At 41.0% G+C, this 12,790-nt stretch overlaps 1 long non-coding RNA gene across 3 annotated transcripts in view; it reads right to left on the minus strand.

Moving 5' to 3' along the window:
• Positions 1-12,790, minus strand: part of LOC116597731 — a 63,549-nt gene that overhangs the window by 49,165 nt on the left and 1,594 nt on the right. For all 3 annotated transcript variants that reach the window (XR_004288764.1, XR_004288763.1, XR_004288762.1), the window contains exon 2: positions 10,053-10,111. This is a non-coding gene — a long non-coding RNA (uncharacterized LOC116597731). The remainder of the gene's footprint in view (positions 1-10,052; positions 10,112-12,790) is intronic.

The raw sequence follows: 12,790 nt of genomic DNA on the forward strand, positions 1-12,790 counted from the left end.
ATAAAATCTAAAAAGAAATAAAAAAAGAAGTTCCTCAAATGTAGACACTTGACCTTATCAAATACAGGTCAAAACAGTGTAGTATCTAGAGTTCTAGAGTTTTGCTGAAAGTCAAGGGAAGAAACATTCCATGTCAGCCTTTAGCATATGTGCCAGACTATATCATCCACAGTGCTCTATGAATTCATGTTTTTTTTTGAGAATTTTTAAAAATATTTATTTATTTATTTGAGAGAGAGAAAGAGCGTTCACAGGGAGGGGGAGAGGGAGAGAGAAACTTCAGCAGACTCCTTGCTAAGCTCAGGACCAATGTGGGGTCGATCTCACAACTATGAGATCATGACCCCAGGGGAAACCAAGAGTTGGACTCTCAACCAACTATGCCACCCAGGGGCCCTTGAATTCATGCTTTTTAAAAAGGTTTTACAATCATCTTATAAAGGTGATATTATATTGCATTGTATTTTGCATCTGAAAGTTTCTAACATGTCAATGTTATAATTCTGTAGAGCCATCTTATTATTTTCACTTATTTTAATGATTGGGAGCCTCAAGGAACTGAAGCGAGCAGAACCTCCTTGATGCCCCTGGGCCCTGAGTATGGGGAAGCTAAGGAGGTTCCCCTCCTCGTTACCTTGGTCCCAGTCATAGAAGAAAACACCTGCAGGGCTCAACAGACCATCACACATTATTGTGTGTCAGTATTTAAGCTGCCTGTTTGGGGTCCTGCTGTCAGCACTGAGCTGCCCATCTTCCCTGAAGCACTCCGTAGCTTGTTCTCATTCCCAGAGTATTTAAAGGTTGGTCTATGAATATTTGTTAAATCTACTAAAAATGAGTCTCTATGTGGTGGAGACAGCACAGATGAGGGTTGAGCTGAGAACATTCTAGCCCTGGGGAATGAATAACACTGCAAATCCTGCCAAGTGCTCAGCTTGGACTGAGTTTCCTTCGAATCTGGTCAAATTTGCGTGATCTGACAGCTTCAGTGCAAAGGTTTGTGTGTTTCGGTGACTGTGGGTCCTCACACAACCGTCTTGAGCAAATACACGAATTCTGTGTTGCCTACACAGGATTTCCAGCTCCTTTCCTGGATGAGGCCCAGAATAAATTTTTTTTTTTTTTTTTAATGTTCAAGAGAAGTTAGTTGGGCATTAAAAAAAAAAAAGTCTGCATTTCACTCCTTCAGTAATGATTCACTGACCAGGCCTCAGGTGCCAAACGGCTGTTCAAGGCATGGGGCAGAGCTCTGAGTAAGATGGCAAGGGCCCTCCTCTCCCAGAGCCCATTGCTCCAGGTGGGAAGACGGTAACAAACTAGTAAATCAGTAAATGCACAAGATGATCTCAGGTGGTCCCAAGTGATATGACAGCAATAAAGCAGGGCTGGGGTATAGGGGGTTTGATATAGGGATTGGACAGCAATTTCAGATTGTGTGGTCAGAGCTGGCTACCAGAGGAAATGGCACTGGAGCTGAAGATAACGTACCTGCACGGAGAACTCTTACTGTGCCCCCTAGCTATACGGAACTACTTGATTCGAGAAGAATTCCAGGAGGAATGGCAATTATCTGGATAACATTCAAGACTTTTGCTTAACATCAACAGTCTTATACATGGTTCATTATTCCGCAGTTCAACCAGCATCCTCTGAGGACACTGACTTTTACTTTTCTGAAAGGGCAGCCTGATTGCTCCTTGGTGGTCAGGAGCTTAGCTAGAATGACCTTGTGTTAGTTACAACCTTTTCCCTCCCTTCATTTTCCTTGCTATAATGATTTTTTTTTCCTGGAAGATTGTTTTGTTTGAGGGCTGATGACATCAATGAAACTGATTGCACAAACCACCAGTGAAAATTGGTCTTGCTGCTTTATTGTGACATCTAAAGTCTTCTCTCTGTCCACTGATGTAGCCACTGAGTAGGGAGAAACACCCAAAAAGTGGAAGCTGACGCAGTAGCAACGAGTGGCCTCTTGGTATTTAAAGATGCAGGGCATTTCTGAGCTTTTCGTAAGGGAATAATTAAATCACTGCAGGTAACAAAGAATTAATTTTGAGGGATATTAAGCACCCTTAATTAGCACATTTGAGTTTCGTTTTCCCACAGGGAAAATATTCTCATGGCAACTTGCCAGGTCAAAGCTTCTAAAACTTCTGCCTAAACTTAGAGCTGAAGTCCATTTTACAATGCAAATGAGCACTGAAAAAATCTTTTAAGCCAAATCATTCATAAGCATTTAGGTTCCAGGGCTTTGGACTTTGTTAATAATTCTGTGGCAACCACTGGGGAGGCCTTCTGAAAAATAAATAGCTGGTAAATTCAGAGTACCCAAATCTTCTAATAACTCACATCTGTGCAGAGGATTTTTTTTTTTTTTTGATTGTTTTCTTTTTGTTTTTGGGGGGCAGAATTTTGAAAGCTTGTTCCCCGCCCCCCTGACAAATTCTGATTATGCTATATTTTAATCACATTTTAAAGTTAAAGTGAATTTAGAGATCATAAAAATTCAAGACAAATATAAACATCTCAGCCTAGACCCATCCATCACATGGAGCTGTATGCTTACAACATCACAAGCAATTAGGGCAGCAGAAAGTATTGCAGTTTATTGGTCTCAAATTCAATTAAATGAGATCGATTAATTTTTTGGGATATTTATGATATGCTTCTCCTACCTAGGCATCAGTGCTGCATCAAATTTAATTTAACATTGAAGGAGGGCTGATCTGTTTGGTTATTATGTAGGTTAATGTATTTTTTTAATTTTTAGGGGAATGATTTTTAAAAATATGTGTGCTTTCCAACTATGAACATTGCAGAGTTTAATTTAATGTATGTTAATGATTGCCAGGTAATGATTATTTTAGACTTAGACATGAACATTTGCTTTAGAAGCACTTCTGAAGGCAAAACTAAATGATGAACAACTACTGCGAGTGAGTTACCTTTGAAATTCTACCCTACTTCTTGGATCAACACGTGAGAATGAACTTTAATAGCTAATGAGAGGAAGAAAGAGCACAATCATTTTAGGTAGTATCAGTTCTCAAAAGGTTTATAATAGAGTGATTTCGAATGTCTGATTTCTCACTATTAAAAATGTCACAAGGGGTACCTGGGTGACTCAGCGGTTAAGCATCTGCCTTCGGCTCAGGTCATGGTCTCAGGGTCCTGGGATCCAGCCCCATGTCTGGCCCTCTGCTCAGCAGGGAGCCTGCTTCTCCCTCTCCCTCTGCCTGCCTCTCCCCCTGCTTGTGCGCGCTTTGTCTGTCAAATAAATAAATAAAGTAAAATAAAAGTCACAGAAAAATGTTCAAAGTGCTGGGAGGAAAGCTGATAAGTAACAGATACTGCCAATATAACCACGTGGCCTAAGTTCTTTGATTTTGTTTTCCAATGGGATCCTGTAGGCAGCTAGCAACATCTTCCCACATGGCCCTTTGAACATTTCAGGACTTGTTACAGGATGAAGCAAGAAGTGATTTCTTTAAACTTTTAAATTTCTCTTCCATGCTTCTGACAGTAATTACCTCCTGCTTTTTCCTCTCCATTTTTTTTCTCTTCATTCCTTCTTCCCTCTGCCCTCTAAGAGTGTAGAAGTTTGAGACTGAGGAGGTACTAAAATATGAGTGCACTGACTAGTGTTTTTTTTCTAACTGAAGAAACTTTTTTTTTTTTTTTTTAAAGATTTTATTTATTTATTTGACAGACAGATAACAAGTAGGCAAAGAGGCAGGCAGAGAAAGAGGAAGCAGGTTCTCCGCTGAGCAGAGAGCCGGATGCAGGGCTCGATCCTAGGACCCTGAGATCATGACCTGAGCTGAAGGCAGAGGGCTTAACCCACTGAGCCACCCATGTGCCCCCTAACTGAAGAAACTTCTTAGGGCGAGGCAGATTCTGGTTTTTATCCTTGCCCTTCTCTCCATAGTACTTTATGTGAATTCTGAAATATTCAAGGGAACTTGGAGGACATCATTTTCCAAGTGAGTTTCAGAGAGGAATACCTTTTCCAATATCTGTAACAGGAAAATCTCTGCCTGAGCACATCCCATGATAGGAAGTTCATTGCTTGATAAGGCTGCTGATTCATCTTTGTTCAGCTTTGCGTATTTCTTTTTTCTTTTTTTTTTTTTTTAAGATTTTTAATTATTTATTTGACAGACAGAGATCACAAGTAGGCAGAGAGAGAGAGGAGGAAGCAGGCTCCCCGATGAGCAGAGAGCCGGATGCAGGAGGCTTGATCCCACAACACTGGGATCATGACCTGAGCGGAAGGCAGAGGCTTTAACCCACTGAGCCACCCAGGTGCCCTGAGCTTTGCGTATTTCCTCTATGGAGATGAAATCAGTTTTACGGATATTTTAGCCTATTGTCCCAAGTTCTGCCCTCTGGATCTGCACAGATCAAGTCAAATCACCCACACTTTGACAGCCTTTCCACTATTGGAACCCACATATTGGAACCCAAAACCTTTTATTTTCCCATGGTGACTGGAATACATCTGTCCTCATAGACTATCCCTGCTCCAAACACTTGACTAAAACCTAGTCTCTTTACGAATTTCCACAAAATGTCACTGGTTCTTAGCAGTTTGGGCCTAACATGTTTATGGCAGCTTAGCTCATGAGGACTCCCACAGCCGGGCGCAGGGCCTCCGAAACCTTCCTCCGCTCCTCTGTCTTTCCCTTCCTTATAATGTCCTCACCCTCTCTGCTGAGTGAAAATCCATTCCAGTAATCCGGGCTGTGGAGAATTTAGCCTGCCTCGAAGGTAGATTATCTCAATAGAGCCTGTTCCTTCCCTGAAACAGGGCAACTTTCACTGTTGTTACAGTTTATAATATTAACCGCTTCCATTGAAATGTTAAGCACTTTGCGTGACCTTATGTTAATTTTAGTTTAACCCATGTGGTAGATAGTATTATTCCCTTTGCTTATGGGAAGAAACTAAGGTTTCCAGAGGTTGTGTAATTTTTCTAGGGAAAACGTGGCTGTTATGGGCAAAGCCAGCATTTCAACTTATTTTTCTTTAAACTCCAAAACTTAGTATACCTAACATACATATTAAATGTCCCTTTTAGATTTCCATACCCCTCATTATCCCGATTGTTATTCTCCGGATAAATTCTTTTTTTTTTTTTAAACCGAAAAAAAAAAAAAAAAGAAAGAAAGAAAGGAAGAAAGAAAAGTATTCCTTTTAAAGTTTGGTCTCCTAAAATACATTTAGTCCTCCAGGTGTGAAGATAAGGAAGTAATTAAGGATTACGAACACCAGCCAATGGATGTGCTTGACTTGCCCATCCATTGGTTTAAATGAAACAAATAACATAACAAAAAAGCAGAAAGTAAGAAGGAAAAGGAAAATCTGCATAATCTCTGGTCCACCTCTTTTTTTCTTTCACCTGGACTGTTCCATCCATGTTGTTACCTATCTGACCCCTAGAGACATTTACTTTTATAATCTCTACTTTTTTATAACTTTGTATATTTTTGCCATCCATCTTGGATTTCATAGTAATGTAATGGCTGTAATTCTTCTCAGAGCAACTCAATAGACCCATGGTTCATGCTAATTCCTAACCCTGCTATGGAATGAATTAAAACTACTGTTTGACATGAAATAATTTAGCTAGTAAATGCATCTAGCTAACCACCCAGTCTCTACATCTACTGGCCATTCTGTTCTCTGCTTGCCTTTACATTTTAAGTTTTAGTTAAGAAGCTATATGCTATAAGGTTATTCATGTTCTGTAGAATTCATGAAGATTCTAGGATTTAAACTTCAAGAGTTTTAGTTTTTCGGGTGTCTACACAGCTGACAATTCCCATGATGCCTACTGTTAAAAAATTTTTTTCAGGAATATCTGGTTACTCTTTCTATGTCTGAATGGAAAAAACACCAAATTTCCCATAAATCACTAGGCAAGTGTTTGATCATTCTGTAGGCAAGTTAAAAAACATTTTTTTAAGATTTATTTGTTGATTTATTTGACAGACAGAGATCACAAGTAGGCAGAGAGATAGAGGGGGGAGCAGGCTCCCCGCCAAGCTGAGAGCCCGATGCGGGGCTCGATCCCAGGACCTGGGATCATGACCTGAGCTGAAGGCAGAGGCTTTAACCCACTGAGCCACACAGGCGCCCCTAAACTTTTTTTTTTACTGATGCTCACAGAGGTCAGAAATGCCTGGGTGACAAGGAATTTCACTCAGAGATTTTCCTAATGCCTTCTATGTGGTTAAATACAGAGTGCTCTGTTTTGTTCAAGGTGATGTGATTAGATTTGAATCTTGTTCTTGAGTTCTAGGTCCATCCAGCCAACAGAAAGATATGATCCCTATTATGCAAATGTGAAACCTATGGAGATTTTGCTACACTCCTCAAGATAACGTCTTCATTAAAGAAAATGAGTGTAGATTTAGGATAGTTTTGCTAATCACGCAAGAAGGTTACATATGCAGACGAAATGATAATAATATTCATAGGTGTGCCAAAATGGAATGGGTCAATCTGTCAAACAGTGAACTTCCTATCATCAGAGATGTTTAATCATAGTTTGGATAAGCACAGAGAGTGAATTGTATTTATTGGTATATAAGGCCACTTCCAACTCTGAATTTTTGTTTCTATATAAAGTCAGTAATTTCAACAGTTTAGGTTATTTATTCCTCTCATAATTTGAGATGACTGGCTGAGTTCTCTGCTTCTCTTTGATTATAAAAACCTTTGCATCATGAAAAGTAGAAGTCAGGCTGTAGCTAGTAAATGAGATGCCTTGCCTCCTAAATGCTGTTCATCTATATGTACATGAAAATGGCACCATGGCGGACTATACCTAGCTGATGATATCTATGAAGTTACAGACATGTAACTAAGGTGAACAGAATTCCTAAGTGGAAGTCCACAGTCAGAAAACCTGGTTGTTTCTCACTTTCCTTTTGTTAGTTTCAGAGCACATGTGTCATGTATAAAACGTTGGTGGGATGCCAACATAGCACCAGTAAGTTAAAGAAAATTTCAAGAGGGACATTAACATTTAAAAAGATGTTGATTATTACAGAGAAGACAGAAAACCCAGTGGGTGATTTGGTTTAGCTAGGAATGCAAGAGTAATTGACGGTTGTCAGGATCAGAGAAGCTTTTCCAGAGACAGGAGCTGTCAAGGTCGGGGAGGGAGGAGAAAGATCTTCAGACCTCCAGTACTTGACATATTTGTAAGAAAGACTGTGAACATGGGAAAGAGCAGTCTTGCTGGAGAAGTTCCAGCAAATAATGTACATTTAATTTCTGTCCAGGTTACAAAACCTAACTAACGCCATAACCCTAGCCTAACTCCAATGCTCTAAGGTAAACGCTCTTACCCTTTTCTTAAGATGCCAGGAGATGCTGAGTTTTCTGCATTGCTATGGGTGACTTGCATACCATGGGGATGAATCCTACTGCTTCTTGCCCAGCCCTCTTCCTAAATATCATGTGAATGAAAACCCAAGAGACTACTATCTGGACAGCAGAAAATGAGTATAGATTTAGGATAGCTCTGCCAACCACAGCAAGAAGGTTATATATCCAGAAGAAATGACTGCAGAAAAAAAATTTGGCAATATTTCCATACTATTCCCAAAGAAAACCAATTTTCTTTGAAATTAAGGAGTTGTGGGGCACCTGCCTGGCTCAGTGGGTTACTCCTCTGCCTTCGGCTCAGGTCCTGATCCGAGGGTCCTGGGATCGAGCCCCACATCAGGCTTTCTGCTCAGCAGGGAGCCTGCTCCCCACCCCCCGCCTGCCTACTTGTGATCTCTCTCTCTCTCTGTCAAATAAATAAATAAATAATCTTTAAAAACATAAAATTAAATTAAGGAGTTGAATGTGTTTGGTTGAATGCTTAATTTTAGCACTGTCTTGTACTTTAAGCAATAAATGAATTTTTCTGTATATTTTCGAAAACCTGCAGTAATCGAACATGTATTATGATCTAGGCATCATACTATATAGTTACTTATATGATATGATCCTGGATAAAATACTGTTCTCACTAAAATAAGAAGTAAGTGGGAGTATTCCTTTGCCTCATGCTAAAGGCCATTTGTAGTCTAGCTTCTCAGCCATGTTTTGCTTGTCAGCAAATCCTCCTCACTTTTTTCTTTTGGTCATGCCTTTTCAAAACCTCCTCGTTCTTTGAAGTCCTATTCCATTTCTGCCTCTTCCTCAAAGCTTTCCTTGACCTCTTCAACACAGAAGGTTTCCTTCCTCCTTTGAGCAGGAAGTCTTTGTTATCTGCAGTCATGGGCATTTATCACACACCATCTCATGCCTTCAGGAGTGGTGCTGGTGTGTAAGATCTGGCTGTTCATGTGAGTACGTTCTGCTCCCCAAGTAGATTTTGTGTTCTTTTTTGTAGAACAAGCCCTACGGTTTTGTGTTATACAACTCACAGTGGAAATTCAGCTAAACTGGCTATTCTCCTGCATCTAAGAGGTGAACCCAGATATATGTGTGTGGGGGGGGGGGCGGTAAGAGCTGGGTGTGTGCCTAAGAATGAGAAGCAACGCTTAGTTTTGTTGATATTTCCCAGTTGCCTGGAAAAAAAGAGGGTATTAAAAAAAAAAAAAAGAAATAAGAGGGTATATTCTCATATGATCTCTCATATGAAAGACCTGAAACATACTTTCCTAATCTGCAATGTAGGCAGTGTTACTCCCTGCCCCCAACAAAAAATTTTTTCACCTTTTCTCTCTCCTTATCTCTTCTATTTACAGACTAACTATTAGCTTTTTTGTTGAACTACAATCATGTCTGATGTGTAAATTGTATTTTGATTTCCTGGGGGAACAATTAGAAGTATTTTCTGTAAAAGCATAGTGGCCCCCTTGGGAGGTGTTTTTATTGTGACTTCCACTGGGGCCAGAACTGAGGTCAGCAAAGTGTTCAAGACATGTATTCTTAGAGTGAAGTTTTGTATGGTGGGACTCCTTTGGATTAAAATAATAGCAAGCCAACCAAAAAGGGAATTCACCATGAAGATATGAGACTGTTTCATGGAACCTAAAGATGAGAAAATGTTGACCTTTAGGTATCATATGGAAATAAGTCTCTTATGTTCAGTTAATTCTGCAGGTCTGCTTTATTCCTCTTTCTTGGTGCCCACTAGCTTCTGCTTTTTCTATCTATATGATGAAGCATGAGGCTAATAGCTTCTGAGGTTGAAATCCTACAGTCCAAGTTATAGAAAAAAAAATGCCTGCCTTGATTCATGCCCTAATACCTGAAGAAGGACTTCAGTTACCATCTTGGGCCAAGAGTCCACCTCTGAACCAATAAAATATGGTCAGACATGAAATGGTATTTTACTATATTGTATTTCTGGGGTAATCATTGGATGGAGGGTGGTAAGAAGGGCCTGGAGCCTGCAGGAGATATGCTGTGTGGATAAAAGAGTAGAGGTGTGCTACACTGTACATGTGCATAGAGGAGAAGAGTTTACAAACCCCTTTCCACGCGTTACATAATGGGAGCCCCATGACAGTAGCGTAGCTCAGGCAAGACAGTCACTATTGGTACACAATCACATTACATTACAATTACACATTCACATTTTACATTCCAAGGGCATTAACAAGCTTTCAGAAACTAAGGTAAACTTGTGCAAGATTCACAAATAAGCAGAAAGTTCTCTTTCCATTGTTCAACAAACTTACCTTTCAACGTTGTTCCTGAAACCCCACCACCTTCTCAAAGGTAATGAATAGGAGAGTGACACTAACTTAGTTTGTCTTCTCTAGAAAAAAAAGCAGTTCCAGGGAAGTGTAATTTCAGGGAAGCAGGCAGGAGGGAAATGAAAAGTGAGAGAAAGAAAGGAAACATAAGGGAGTGAGTCACTGAGCTGGCCCCAACTTTGGAATAAGGTGATAGTTTCTTATCAAAAATTGTATATTTTCAGGGAGGCTGTCTGAAGCTACCCTAGGTGTCCCATGGACAGGAGAGGAAAAGGAATAAAAGTTAATCCACTAGGTTCTATTGTTCTTGGTCAAAGTTCATTTTCCAGGGCATTAACTTACCCGCACTTCCTGTTGCATATGCTTAGAGACACAGCAGAACCTACTGGACAGCAGTAGTCCTAGGGTGGAAGGAAAGATACTGTCAGATCAAGCATAAGAATGACAAGAAGGACCAGAGGCAGCCATGAAGGGAGTCTCTCTGGCTCAGTAGACCAGTTTCCATTATGAACTGGTCTTCTGCCACAAAGGTGACAGATGACCTTAGCAACTTCCTCTCTGTGGCCTACAAGAATGCAGTTGATGCCAAGGCATCATCCTGAGGACTTCAGCAACATATCAACTAACTGTCCAGTCTCAAGTGGGAATGGTGATACCTACTCCTTGATGAAGACTTACTTCAAGGATACCTCTCCTGTGCTACTTGAGATTTGATCAATCCCCAAATTTATGTCCATGCTATTCTTCACATGAGTATACACACATTTAATAAAATTATTTATTCAGATTTTTTTCTTCTCCTAGAAAGATTTTTGTGAGATTGAGTAGTTTGACTCGTTAATTCAAGTTTACTGAATACCTACTATGTGCCGGCACTATTTTAAGGAAGAGGGATATAATAGCGATAGGCACGGGGGCACCTGGATGGCTCAGTTGGTTAAGAGGTTAACTGTCTGCCTTCAGCTCAGGTCATGATCCTGGGGTCCTGGGATGGAGACCTGCATTAGGCTCCTTACTGTGTGTGTGTGTGGGGGGGGCGTCCTGTTTCTTCTTCTTCCTCTGCCTGCTGCTCCCCCTGCTTGTGCTCTCTATCAAATAAATAAAATCTTAAAAAAAAAAAAGAATAATGATAGGCACAGATTTTTGCCTTTTTGAAGCTTACATTTTAGTGTATGTGTGTATGTGAGACTAATGAAGAAATAAGTAAAATATATGTTGGGTTACATAGTGATAAATGCTTTGAGTGAAAACAAAACAGGAAAGTTAGATAGGACGAGCGGGGGTGGGGAGTGAGGCTGCTGTACGAGCGGGGGTGGGGAGTGAGGGCTGTGCCTTAACCAGGGTAGCCAGGGAAGGCTTCTTGGAGTAAGTAACATTATAGCAAGAGTAGGTGTGGATATCCAAGTGTGGGGCCTGAGTTGCAGAGAGAGAGAGAAAATCAAATGTACAGGCATTAAGGCATGCTGGATGTTTCCCAAGAAGGCTAGGGGTGACCAAAGCAGAGGAATGGAGAGGCAGATGAGAGAGAAGAGAGTAGATGAGGTCAGAGAATTAACATGGAGCCAAATTATCTTGGGACATTGAAATATCTTCAACTTTCACTTAGGGAGGGATGGGGGAAGCAGTAGGGCTTTAAGCACAGAAGTGAGCCGACTTCCATTTCAACAGGATTACTTTGGTTGAGAGCAGATTGCAAAGGGATAAGAGTTCAAACTGGGAGTCAGGAGGCTACTGGTTTAACTCAGGTGAGCAGAGTTGACTGGACCAAGATGGCAGCAGAAAAAAAATGATGAGAGATGGAGCTGATAGAATTTATTATGAATAAGGAAGGACATCCGAGGACATTAGAAATCAATCCTTAGGAAGATAATTCCAGGTTTTGGGCCTGAGCCAAGACGATAGGAGAAAACAATTTTAGGGGGGAGATTAGTAGTTTGGACAGGAAATGGCTCCTAGACATTGAAGTGGAGTTGCTGAATTGATAGTGGATTTAGGAGACTGAAATTTAAGGAGGAGTTCATGATTAGAGATATGAATAAGGAGCCATCAGTATGACACTGAAGGCCATGGACTGGATACGATCACCAAGTGAATATAGGTAGATAGAAAAGTGAAGGGGATAAAAGACTGACTCTGAGGTCATTCCATTCTAAGGGCTTAGGAAGGTGAAGAGGACCAAAAAGCATACTCAACATACCTGGCCACAAAGTAGGAGGAAAACCAGAAGAATGTGGTTTCTGGAAGCCAAGATAAGGAGGTGTTTCAAGAGGCAGGGGCTGAACAACTTGGCTACATGTTGCCAATGTCGGTATTGAGAACTGACCTTTGGTCAGCAACATGGAGATCACTTGGTGAGCTTGAGCAGTTCAGTACAGTGGAGAGGGGCAAATGCCCAGTTTTCAACAGAAAATGGAGGAGAGAGAAACTGTAAGGAATAAATATAGGCAATTCTTTAGTTTTGCTTTAAAGGGAAGGGGTGAAATGAGGGTGGTGGTTGGCATGCCGGGAGAATAAAGAAGTGTGTGATAAGCGCCTATTTAAATGCCTCTTGGAAGTGTCCACTACAACCCACTGCCAGAGCCAGGCAGAAAAGGAATGATTGTGAAAAAAATGAACAAAATACCCCGAGAACCAGGTCTACATGGGCCACTGAACTGACTGACCCCCATGGTTCACTGTATCAACGGGGAAATGTACTGTGGGAGTTAAGGCGTCTGGGCTAGGTCTTAGAGACCTAACACCATCCAGGTTTCAGATTCAAAAAGTAGAAATAATGAATCTGTCAACTAGCAGAGTGGAGGCTCTCTACTGACCCAGGTGAAACCGAAATGTGGTCCGGTGGCATTTTCCGAGAGGTTCCTTTAGAGTGCCAGTTTTAAAGAATGCTGAGTTGCGATCATCGTCCTCATTCTCACTATCATTAGCAAATAGCACCTACGTGCCTAATTTCACCTACCGGCTCATAAGTTAAAATAGAGAGCCTTGTTCCCTGGGAGGGACTGGTGTGATGGTGAGCAGTAGTACAAGAGGCCAGAAGGCCGGGGATAGGTAGAAGGCAGGAATCTGGTAGAGGCCGACTC

Source organism: Mustela erminea, chromosome 8 (genome assembly GCF_009829155.1).
Source record: "Mustela erminea isolate mMusErm1 chromosome 8, mMusErm1.Pri, whole genome shotgun sequence".
Taxonomy (NCBI): domain Eukaryota; kingdom Metazoa; phylum Chordata; class Mammalia; order Carnivora; family Mustelidae; genus Mustela; species Mustela erminea.